General features: G+C 28.1%; 1 pseudogene; it reads left to right on the top strand.

Moving 5' to 3' along the window:
* The window catches only part of LOC119676354, a 71760-nt pseudogene that overhangs the window by 47101 nt on the left and 10802 nt on the right, over window positions 1-13857 (top strand).

Genomic DNA, 13857 nt, shown 5'->3' with positions numbered 1-13857 from the left:
GGAAATCCCTTCTTCACTGGCTTGGAAGAGATAATGAAAGCAAAATGATCGGTTTATCTGGAAAACCAAATGGCTTAAAAAGGATAACAAAGATTAGCAACTCGCCTCTCCTGACAATGTTTTTGTGGGCGTCCCAATGAGCAATATATGTCTCCGAGTGGAAGTGCTGACAACTGTCAGAGCGCACCTTCTGAACCGAATCTAACCTAAGGGAATGATATAATTCTTGAAAATAATAGAAATATTTTAAACCTATGTTCATATTTATTACCTACATGTATCCAAATATTATTAAAGTTATTTTTTAACAAAATTTATCTGAAAGATTATTAACAAAAGTTACAATATTATTGCATTATATAGGATGTTTATGTTCACAATAAACATTTTCCTTCAGAGTTTATTTGTGTTCATAATAAAAAACACAAAATGACTCGTAGAATACGCTAAATACTATTTTCTAAATATGTAAGGTGTGTATAACTAAACATATTCTTATATTATTTATTTATTTTACCTTACATAAAAACTTTTACATGTGTTTAATCATCAAAGTCTTCACTACATCAAACAATTTTCCCTGTAAATCAATATAATTACTTTAATTAAGAGCAACAGCGTTTTTTGGTGTCAACCATTAGCAATCATTAAATAAATTCTATCCAAAAGCTGATTTCATATTAATTACTTTGTAAAGGTGAATGACACCTTATACCCAAAAGTTCCTTATCATAGAACCGTAAAATTAACACTACGTATCAAGAGGGGGGACTCTCAAAAAAAAAACAAAAAACAGAATTTGCAAAATGCAATTCACTTTTATCAACAGCTTCACGTCAGGAACAACAGCATCAGCATCAACATCAGCATCAACTGTACGTGTGAGAGCAACAGCAACAGCAATGGCAACAATAACCGAATTACCAGCAAAATAGTCAAAATAATCTTCATTAAATTTGACATCAAGCAGACACCTCGATAGAATGCACACACTTAGTCACAGCAGCTTATAAAGTCAAAGTCACTTGCGTCATGTTGCACTACAAGCATTTTAACTAATATCCCACATGCTGCCATATGGTGCATTGTCAATAATCTAAATGCAACATCCAAAGAGAGCTGCTTTGACACATAGCAAAGCAGCTTCTCTAGTCAAACCATAAAAATACACCACAGCAGCTTACTTTTCTTGGATCGTAGCGTCGCATAAGTGTCAAAGGCAATGCTGGCTGGCTGGCTGGCTGCATCGACGGCTGGCTGAAGGAAGCGCAGCACAAAGTAAAAACATTAAATCACAAACACATTGACACTTGTACAAATACTGCAAATACTGCAGAGCTGTTTATGTTATTTTTGTGTAAATATTGGTATATGTGCAAGTGGCAGTATGAAGGGGTAATAGCAGTGGCAGAGAATATGGATGTGGATGTAGGTGTGAACGTGGGCGTACATCTGTGCTTCTGTGCATTTCTTGGCTTATTTATGGATGTGTGCATTTCAACACACACAATGAGAGCTTGTCATTACGTATTTTGCAGCTAAACGACCACAAAGTACGTGTCTGTTAAATTAATTGCCTTTTAAGTGAATCGCGTTTGCTTTAGTAAACAACTAAATTGCGCTAATGGTGCTCATTTGCTGTACGACACATGTTAGTATTGACGTTGGCGTTGCCGTTGACGTAAACGTCGTTCTCGGTGTCGTTTATATTGAAAATGTTGCCAACAGCCATGCAACGAAAAATGTTTTGTTTTTTTATTTGTAGAACTTGTGTTCTAAAAACAAATTAAGAAAATAAATATTTTCTTTTTAATTTTAAATAAACGAGAAACACTTGCTGTGTTCACCGTGGCGTATGAGTAATGTTAATTATGGCTAAGAAATGCACTTGTGTAAGAAAAGCAGTGCGCATTTGAATTTAAATAAAACTAAATTTATTAAGATAAATGCTTTCAATTGCTAGATGATTATTTATTGATAGCTCACAAGCTATTAATTAAGATTAGTTTAGTTTTAGTATATAAACAATTATATTATGGGCAACCTGTTGTTTCATATAGTAACAAAAATTAATTTTATGTACATATAACCCTTAATAGTTATTTTAGTTGCACAAGATTTTATTATAAAAATTAATATTTTCTTAAATAATAATTTTTTTGATTACTTATATTCATATTTCTAAACCTCAAGCTCTAAAGTTTTTATTTAGTTGAAAAAATACTGGAGGTACAGAAAATAAACATAAATAAAGACAAATTTATATATAAAGATTCTCCTATTTAGCATTATATATTTAAAATTTAGGTTTCGAAAAATATTATGGCTAGTTTTTATAACACATGACAGCTTCTTCTTCGATCAGAAAGACAAAGAGTACAACAAAACAAAAAAGAAAAGTAATAGAATATCAATATCAAAAAATTTAACAATCCAAAAATGTAAGTTACAAAAAAAAAGTCTTTTAATATGAATAAATAAAAGTAGTTAAAAATTAATATATTAATTTCTTTTTTTTCTACATAAAAGTGTAACAAAAATTAAATAAATAATTCCAAAATATAAAATATTTTAACTCCAGACTTTTTTAATCGTTTTTTTATTGATAATCTATATTTCAACTAATATTGAAAACTGACTTTCCCTCTAAAATTTCGAAATACTATTCATATAATTATATAAATCAACAAAACAAAAAACACTTATTATCTTATAAATAATTTATTTATTTATATTTCACATTTCAAGCAAAACAACGAGGTTATTGCATATTATGTTTAGGCACATATCCTTCCGATAACCAGGACCCCTCCCATTTTTCGTATAAAGTTTTATTTTTTTATGCTAAATAAATATATATATACATATATTGTACATAAAGAAGCAAACAATTTTTAAAAAAATAAATAAATTATATTATGAAAATTTTGTTTGTGGGGTGTGTCTGTTTCAGTAAGCGATATCTTATAAAATTTTCTGAACCTTAGTAATATAGTACAAGTATTTAGTATACCGAATTTTATTTTTCTATCTATTATAGAGTTTTAGATACTCAAAAAAATGAAAAAGTTTATCATATTTAGCCCCAAAATTTCAAGTCCATCTCAAAAACTATATGTAAGGAAAATTAAAATTGGATATCTTTACTGGTTCAAAAAATTCCAGATTTCGATATACTAATTTAAGGTCTGCCACAGTGTCCGGAGAGGAGGAAACACCGGAACAGCCGTTCTCTCTCTGTCCAGACTTATACAAATCCTGATTAAAATTTTTGGGCGCCTCTTTCTTCAATTTATTCAACGATATTTTAAACAATAGTTTTAAATATTAGCCGGGTACTTATATTTATCAATGCTTTCAGTTGATTTCAAAACACCAACTTTCTACTCATAATTACGAGGAATGTTGAATTAACCTAGTTTACTTAACTAATAAAGAAGGATTCGATCCTGCTATCATTTCACCTATTTATCTGCGTACCTAAATCCAAAAACCACCACATGAAATCATATCAATTCATGGAGGAGCATTCTACATATATATTTAAGTCAATAATCTTACACCAAAATAAGTACTTAAAATTAAATTATTAAATTATTATTTGTAATTTGTAACTACTTTGACATTTTCAATGTAAAACGTATTTAAATTATTTAAAACAAATACATTCAAAATTTCACAATTTTTGAACTGTTATTATATTCTATATATATGAAAGTAATTAATTATTAGTTAAATATGTTAAAGTAATAACTAAATGAATCTTTGAGTTTATTGTATCTTTATGTGACACAAATAACTTTTGAAAAGTTAACGCTCTAAGCCATTTCTAAGTAATTAAGTACTTTGAATAAACTTTATATTTATGCTAATATTCCTTTGACACATGCCAGACAGTTATCCATCACTCGACAACAAAAATTCTCAGTTTTCGTATGAATAAGAGACAATCACACGAGGAATATAGTGCAAATATTAACTTTTTGCAAATAAATCACTCAGGGGTACACAGTGATTTACGCAGTATTGATTGATAATTTTATTGAAAAACTCTACGTGATCAATCATTTCAAATCAAAAATTAAAAGCAATTTAAAAATATTGTATATAAGTGGAATGCATATTTTAGTAACAAATTTAAAACGCATTTATAATGAATAAACATACAAAATTAAATCACAATAAACGTTTAATAAAAGTCAATTTAATTATGTCGCGATAAATACTAATTTAATTAATTTAATTTTAAATCGATATCTATTTAAATTAATTTGTACTCTTTAATGATTGTGTATTGCTTAAATTTTCATTAAATAAATTTGTGAAATAAGTGTGTATTGAATAATTGCAACTATGAACCTATTTCATTGCATTTCAAAGTATTTCCAGTGCTTCGACGTGAATTTATAGTAAATTTCCTTTGGTATGCAAATAATTCCACATATGTTAGTAATGCCTGATTGAATTTTTGGTCATTATGCACAATGCACATGTATCGAATGTGCAATATTCCCTGAATATTTATTTTTATGCATTCAGTTTGTGTATCTAGCAATGTTAGAGTTAAATATCTTTTGGCTAAGAAAAGTGTATCTTTCCTTAAATCATTAAAATAATTTTTTTAATTATTATTTTATTCCGAGTAAATCAACTGAAATAATGATAAAGTAAATATGCGTTTCTTAAATTATTACTTTAAAATATTTAAGTTTATGGTGTTTAAAGAGTGCAAATAATTTCAAAATCACTTAAAAACGATATAAACACTAACAGAAAATATATTTTTAAATTAATAAGTGACATCTAAAAAAACAACACAAAATAAGAATATTGGTATTTTATAATATCAAGTATTAGTCTCCTGATGATGACTTTAGACTAAAGTCGTAATATCGATTAAATAAAAATTGTTGCAAAATTAAATTGCGATTTTTTTTCCTTAATTTTTATTTTTGACCAATTAGCCTGATAAAAACCAAATAAAAAAACCAAAAAAAAAACAACACTTTATTAAGTGTGTTATCAACTATATTATAACTCAATGCATTTTTTTTTGCGACATATACAAAAATTATTCATCCATGCGATTGTGGTTCTTAATCACTATCCCTATTTCCATAAAACTTATTATATTATTATTATTATTTATTATAGCTTTAGTTTTGTATTTTATACTTTTTGAAGCATTTTAATTTACGAAACTATAGGCTATTCTTATACAAACGGGACAGATTTTCACAAAAAGGAACTTTACCTGAAATATGAGAGAATTTTTTTATAAGACACAGTATTAATATAATAACATTATAATGTAATAATTAATAAAAATATTATTAATATAATACTATGAATATTAATAATAATAACCATAATCATGTAATACAAATTAAAAAAATCCGGACCTCTGTAACAAATTTTTAGGTATTTTTCTAGGACATACAGACTTATTTGAGAGTTTGTTCTTAGACTTTAACTGCATTTTTAAGCTAATTCATTGAGTATTTTATAAATAGTTTAAGCAACTAAATATTAAAATGCATCACTTCACCGGTACGATTATTTTTATTACTTACATTAAGAAATACTAGTATTCATGCTACTTTGTTAAGATATACACTATATATACAAATTGCGATTATTTGATTGGAACGAAAACATGTTTTATATGACATTTTCCGAATGTGGCTTAAGGTATTAATGTATGAATATATTACATTAGATACCATTAGTCGTTTATTTTTAACAAATGATTTTTTTTAAACAATACATTGAAAATTTTTATTTTTTATTTTTGATATGTATTTATAAAAAATTTTACTTAAAAATTGAAATTTATAGGACAATTAAATATATATTTTTAAAAGTATTTTTAAATAAATTAATCTGTCGGGTACCTGACATTCAACGCATTTTATGACATTGCCATTGAATGATATTTCGAAAAATATATCAGAAAAATATTCAATATTTATTTTCGATTTGAAATTATCATTAAATTTTATTTTCAAATCAATGAGACTATTTATATAGTAAAAGTATTTTTAAAAAATGTATTAATCACTTACTTTACTATTTCTTTGAAAATTTTGTGTTATTTTTAACCTGATGATTGTATGCTGGCACTGTCCACCAATTGAGAGTCTATCAAACGTTAAGCTGTTAAGAACAGATACGATATAATATTTCCGCCTCCGTGACTAGTTTGTGTTATAATAATAAAAATAATTGTGTGGAAAATTTCACACAAACTGTCTGATCCGATAAGAAGTCCTCCCCCTATGTTTGTCTTGGTTATTTCAGCAGCAAAACCAAATTAACCATCGCAGCTATATAAAATTTAACATATACAATACTGGTAATACAAGCAATACACAATAAGGAGTCTTTTGATAAATAAGATACATGCTATGTATAGTTCAAAATTCCTATTACTTTTTGAACACATCAATTTTAATTCATAATCTTAAGTAACAACTCAATAATTACTTTGATGATACTATAGCTAATCTAAAGCTGCTCCTATGTAATCGAATTATTGCCAATAATATTAGTTTTTATCTTAAATTCAAAATTTCTAATGCATTTCTAAAACAATTAACTTTCAAAGTCTTAGGCAAAATCTACTTTATTGACTTTCAAAAAAATTGATTGACTTTTAGATTTTCACTTGCCCATTAAAAAATGTATGTAAGCAGAATGCAAAATAGAGGTGAACAAGAATTAACCTTCATTAGTTAGAATGCAATTGAAGCAAACAAGATAAAATGTTGCCTTAAATTGAAGCAAAAATGGAATAGATCAATCTCAGTTGATTAAAAATTTCACAAGCAATGCGAACAAGGATTAACAACTTGCAACAGAAGCAAACAGCACAGAGTAGCAATTTATTTGACAAATACATAGCCAGAGGACACCGAAAACATTACAGGTACCCTTCAAATATAAAATTTTACTTACCTAACAAAGGAATACAAGTACAAAAACTGATGCATGTAACTAAGATTTTACTTGCCACCTACTCTATGAAGAGATGATCCACAGTTTTTAGTTTCAATACCGGAAAAAGTAAAAATGAAGTACGACAATAATCACTTTGCAGCATTGTCTGACAATGTAAATGACATAGTTACCAGCAGATGAACAATGTGAGCGTTTCTGAACTAAGCCACACCAACGGAAAGATCCTTGATAAAACCCAATATGAGTGCAGTCACAGGTTCTAGTAAACGTACTCATTTCAGTGCTGTTGGAGTACCCAAAATGTCTTCCCAATTTTCATTTCATTTTTGTGCTACCCTAACTCAGCACACTGAGAAAAACAAGAAAAACTTAATTGCTGTTTTGTAAATTTCTCTATTATATTCTTTTTTTTTGTTTTAGTGTTTAATGTTGAGAAAATGTTTGACAAGGACAAACGTTGAAAATTTCAATTTGATTTTAATTGCAGTGTACTTAAGTCGATGACATGGCAATTAAAATCTTTTATGTTTCCGAATTTTATTCTGAAGTTTTTAAATTGAGTTTTTATGTGCTTGGCTAACATGTGACTGATACTTGTTATACAAGATAGTATATCTTTTTATATTCCTTTGTTGTTGTTAGGATTTTATTTACGGATGCAACTAACTGGCAATTGCAATACCAAGTGCGGTTAACAAAATGTGAAAGTCATTATTATTCCATCAATGCTTGCCGTTAAAGTTAATATTGCCACTTTGTTTTGTGTTTTCCAGATTAAAGTTGGAGTATTACGAGCAGGCGTGCGCTGTAGATAGTGTAACAAAAAAATGCGCTGGGCGACCCAGTGGCTGCCGCATTGCCATGATTGGCATATTGGGTACAATGCTTCGTACTACTTGCGCCTGTCAAGGTGCTGATCCGCAATACATGTACCAATGCATTGGTTGGCGACGTTTGTTATGGCTGAATCCTTGTGTGGGTAAGTAATTGATTGATATAGATGGGAGTTTAATTAACCCATAAAATAAATGCGTCAACATAAGCATTAGTCGTATATTAATTCTTTTCATAAAAGTTCTTCATTCTATCTTAGTTTCAAAAAATAATTAAAGTGAACATTTTAAGAACATGCTATATAGCTTTATGACAGCAAATATGAAATTCATAAAGGAATGAAAAGAAAATAATTGTATAATAAATGTATTATTATGAGTAAAAATTAATTAACTATACGTTCAATCTGTTGTTCTCCTCTTCAAAAGCTATTTCACCAAGGTTCAATTTATTCACTTTATTTTCAAAAAATAATGGTTAAATTTCCCACAATCTTAATTTAAACAGAAAATAGTTTAAATTTTTACGCTATAATATTTATTATTTTTAATATTACAACTTACCTAACTAACCTAAAGAATTTGTAAAATATTTTATATTTGTGTATAAAACAATTTAATTCATAAAGTTTATCATTCCATATAACTCTAACAATATATATATATATAAATATATATATATATTAACAATACCTTAATTATATTTCAGTTGAGGCACAAAAAGATTTTCATATGAAACGTCTTGCTGAATTGGGTTATCTTACAACTACTACAACAACTACAACTACTACGACCACAACAACAACAAGACCACCGCCACCACCTCCAGTTCCAGCTACAACATCGACTACAACTACTACACACAGAATGCCACCAAAACAAACAGCAAGAAAACCACCATCACATATATTTAGAGAACTCGTTGATAATACAAAGGTAAATTCATACCAGACTAATATATACACTACTTTATCTATTTTTATAAAAAAATAGATAAAGTAGTATAAAGTATAAGTAAAGTAAAGTATAAATAACCATATTATATATATTATAAATTGCATATATGTATATATAAGTTAACAACGTAAACATTGAAGCGCCGCGGATTTACTGGTGTCAGCGGATAATATATTTTTCAATAAATATTATATTTATTTAAACATGTTATTCAACATACTCAACATATCAATTGTAAAATATTAATAATAAAAAATTCGATATGTAACTAATTTCCAGACACTACGTCAGCATAAGATCATATTTCTTTTAGAAAAGCGCTTCATAGTAAGCTATCGTGTTTTATTTAATTTTGTGGATAAAGTCTTCATAGAAGACAGAAAAATTAAATAATACAACAATTGTACCAAGACAATTGTTAACTTATATTGTTATATGTATAATATAAGCTATATACATATATTATCATATACGTTACAATATTATAAAATATATATATAAGTTTATAATAATATTATTACATATATAACATTATATATATTATAATGCTATATAATATATATATATATGTATAATATATATGATATTGTTAAATTATTTTTAGTTAACGGTCCTTAAATCATTTTAGATTAAAAACCCTTATAAGCGAAAGTCCCATTTTTTCTAAATGTGTGGGAAGAAATTAACTCCACAGAATGGTCCTCCATTCGGGTCTGTATGTAGTTACCGATCATAGAAATCTTAAAAAACAAAAAAGTTATCTGTTCTTGTCTGTTCTTGACTTCTATCACAAGTTTCTAAAATTTTGATACTTCCATAAAGTGTTTTCGGATTTTATTATTATTTTATTAATAATGGTATCCTATTTGTATGCAGTTCATTGACTATAAACAATATAAATTCAGCTCACGAAAAAATGTTAGTCTTTGTTATATTTGACTGTGGGCTTTGACTATATCATTTAATTTTAAAAAAGCATTTCATTTTTCTATTCTTATTGTTTAAGATATAATATTTGCATATTGATCCTGATTATTGAGCGATAAAAAAAGCAGTGAATTTTTTCTTATTTCCACCTTAAAAAAATATGTATTTACTTTTTGCTCATTTTCATTTGCTCATATAACTTAATAAACTTTTTTTCTTTCTTTTTAAAATTTTTCTTTCATAACGCAACCACCATAAATGGATATATTTGGTTTTAAATAACAACAAAAAAAAAATTACACACTGAAATCTACAAATAAAAATATGTAAAATCATAAATCAGCCAAAAGAGAAATCGGAACCAACTTCGATGGAACACAATTATATTGAGCAACCAGATTCAATACCACTGCACAGCGGAAACGACGAAAACGGAAATACCGGAAGTAACGATTATCACAACGGTAATGGTGATTCTATAAATCGAGGTAACAACGGCAGTGCAATGCGTCATGGTCAAAAAAATAACAAAAATGTCAAAGCTGGACAGCAACATGAAAATGGCGGTGGAAATGGCAGTGGTGGTAATGTAGCCATTGCCGGCATTGGTGTTTCCCATAGTGCAAAAGGTAATGGAAAAGCTAATGGCAAAGGTAATGGTGTGTCAGATTTCGATGATCAAATGATTTTTGTCGAGCAAATCGAAACAACGGAATTTGTGGGCATCAGCATAACGGAACCGACAACCACAACTACCACAACAATGATGACCACAACAACAACGCAAGCCCCACGTAAGTACATCAGGCAGTTACAGTTTATATATTTATAAATATTTTATACACATTTGTCAAGTAAGAGCGCGCCTACTAGCACGTAGCCGTGCTTTTGTGTAAGTGTGTATCTCAGTTGAACGAAATATTGGATGCTATAACGTACATATTGTCAAAATATTATTAACCAATATAGACATATTTCCGGCATTTGTGGTTGCCAGTACATTTACGTTGACAGCAATATAAATTGCACTCGCCTGAAATCAAATACAAGTTAAACACATGCACTTTAAGTTTGATTAGAATTATATATAGAAATATTTCTCTACATTGGAATATATTTTATTTTAAAAATAATGAATAAAAAATTTTAATAAATATATTCAGTGCAGTAATTGTGTGAACAAAAGTTATAATTAAAAAATTTGTTATTTAAAAAGTTCATTCGTATTAAGAATCTTATCATGTTTTGAAAATTTGAAAAGCAGAATATTTCTTTAATTTGTTTTTATTTGATGTGAAAATCCGATTATCCTTGCCGTAAGATTTTATATTATTCTAAATGAATTTCAAATGCATAAAAACAATGCATTCCAATGCAAATGTAGTGGTATAAACTGAAAGTACTTCGTTTAGTAACTGAAGCACAACCAACCGACCGATAGAACTTAGATGCACATAATCCTTCCGCTGCACTTGTTATTTCAGGTACTTTGCATTCAGATCCCTGCGCTTATATTTTCATGAAAATGTCCATGAAATGCATGCAAATATGATTTAAAATGCAAATGGGTTTGTTTTTGGATTTCAGTATAATTACTTGGACTTGGACATTAGGGACATAGTGTGCTTATATTTTTCTATTTAATATTCCTTTTTGTTTGCTTTCATGCAATTTGGTGCTGCTTTGTGCGTGCCTCGCTGTAGTTACTTACTAATTCTTAATAATTGTTTTAAAATTTTCGAATCATTAAGTACTTTTACGAATAGGTTTTTTTTACTATTCCATTATTTTGCTGCACATGCTGAGCACATACGTTTTATTTGCTTTGAAAAGGAGCTATTAACCCAATAACACAAATTGTCCAGCCTTGACATGAATCACACGAAATTTTCTAATTCAATTCATATGGGGAAAAACTAAAAATAAAACAGTTTTAAGGCCAAATCTATAAAAGAAACACTCGTAATAAATGACAAATATCTAAAAAAGAATTTAGAAATAATTTCATTATTTAGAAAATAGTTGACGTGTTAGTATAAATAATATATAAGATGAACCTTGGATATGTGGTTTCAAGTAAAATTATGTTCATTAAACTTAAAATAGTAAATAAATAATTTATTTATGAATTCAATAATGTTATCAATAATTGTTTGAAATTAATAGAGTAATAGGGAAAAATTAGCAAATAAATGTACCAGCACTTGTGAGTAAATGGTTTTTGGAGCAAATTTGTTTGGGCCAATATAACTCTTAAGCCCCTTTTAAGTGCCTACATATATCAATTTAAAATACAATTTACAATCAACTTGTAAACAATTCACTCATTGGATTGAGATATTATGACTTTCTTGATACAGTGCTTTAGGTAGAGTTGCCTTTAATACTTTGTATACCGGTAAATATTCAAAATGGACCTTACAAATTTTATATCTTTTTTTAATTTTTCGGACCAAAGAAATATCTCTCCAGGTTAAAGTACTCTGTTACGAAATAACCGTAATAAATTATTGAAGTATATATTTTTAAATACTGAACCATTATTGTTCACCCCTCAGTATTTTAGAAAAAGTTAAACAAAAAAGTAAGTTAAATTTTACTGACACGCCAAAAGACCATGCGAATACTATTAAGGTCCATTGCAATACCAGAACAGAGTCTTATTTCTAACGATAGTTTGCATCACTCAGGGGGAGCGTGTTATTAGTAAATTGTATTAAGAGTTTAACGGCAAGCTTAGGAGTGAGCTTCAATACTATAAAACTGACAGCCCCCAAGTTTTTTTGTCGAGATCTCGAGAGAACCGGACAGTTACACAGTAGATGCTCCAAAGTTTCCTTTGCATCCGGCTTGTTACATTACCTACAAGCATTGCTCCGAATTAAGTTTAGTTTGGCTCATGTGATATGACCAAATAATGAGCTATCAATACACCAATAAATGTTCTTAATAATTAATATTTTCTCGAGAGAGTCGGGCAGTTACACTGTAGATGCTCTAAAGTTTCCTTTGCATCTAGCTCGTTGCATTTCGTACAATCATCGCTGTAAATTACGTTTAGTTTGTACGCGTGTGATGCGACTACACAAAGGACCGTCAATACACCAATTAACGAGTTACAGTTCTTTCGGCTAAATAATAACATATAACATTTTCAGTGTACTTTTTATCTTCTTTATGTTTACATATGATCTAGCTATTCTACAGTTGGTTAAATTTCGGACCTCTTCCTTAACTCTCCTTGTCATATACTTTTCCAGGAGCTTATGTATCTATTTCAGAGGTCTGAATACTTCACAATCAGAAGAGTAAATAGCTTTAAATTATTTAATATATTATATTCAGTTGAATTAAAAATCATATAGTATGTAGATGTAGATGTAGTATGTAGATATTTTTGTATACTTGTGATTATTATGAAAAAGTGGTACAATAGGACTAAATAATTTTTTTGGTTACTATTTTTGATTAGGAATGTTTTCGGAGAATTTTTATGTCTCTCCTACCGGTTTTTCACAATAGATCTCCAAAGGCATTCCACATACTGAATCACTAAGATGTTTTTGTGCTTGGATTTGTATGGAAATGAAATATATTATATTAATGAATAATAATATTATATTATTAATAAGATTTAATATTAATAATATTAAAATGAAAATGCTATTTCTTTTCGTCTGTCTCTTACTAAATGTTTGCACTTAAAGTAACGCCAGGAATTAACATAGAAAACTATTTTTCTTGGATAATATTATTCACAATCCATTTCCTTAACATAAATATACATAAAATAATATTTATTTTAAAACAACTTTACTTATTATTAGTGGTTTACTTCTAAGTAAGTCCAATCAGAATACTGCTACTTTTGTATACATTTATATGAGATATATATAAACATATATGTACAGTCATAACACAAAATGAAGTCGTAAACTTCATGATATACTCGTAGTGTCAATTATTATGACTAGAATTTACAATCCAATTTGTAAGCGTATCTTTTTAGTTCTCATATTTACATATATGAATGTGTCAATAAAAATTGTTGTCTGTACTTTATAGCGACAATAACTTTTTAGTGTAATTAACATTTATCAGTAACATAATTCTAGATATAAATACCCAAACAACAATAACAATAACAAAGAAAATGACATGATATTTAGTAGGAAAGCCT

The sequence above is a fragment of the Teleopsis dalmanni genome, chromosome 2 (genome assembly GCF_002237135.1).
Source record: "Teleopsis dalmanni isolate 2A chromosome 2, ASM223713v2, whole genome shotgun sequence".
In the NCBI taxonomy this organism is placed as follows: Eukaryota; Metazoa; Arthropoda; class Insecta; order Diptera; family Diopsidae; genus Teleopsis; species Teleopsis dalmanni.
This window is presented reverse-complemented; position numbering and strand designations above follow the sequence as displayed.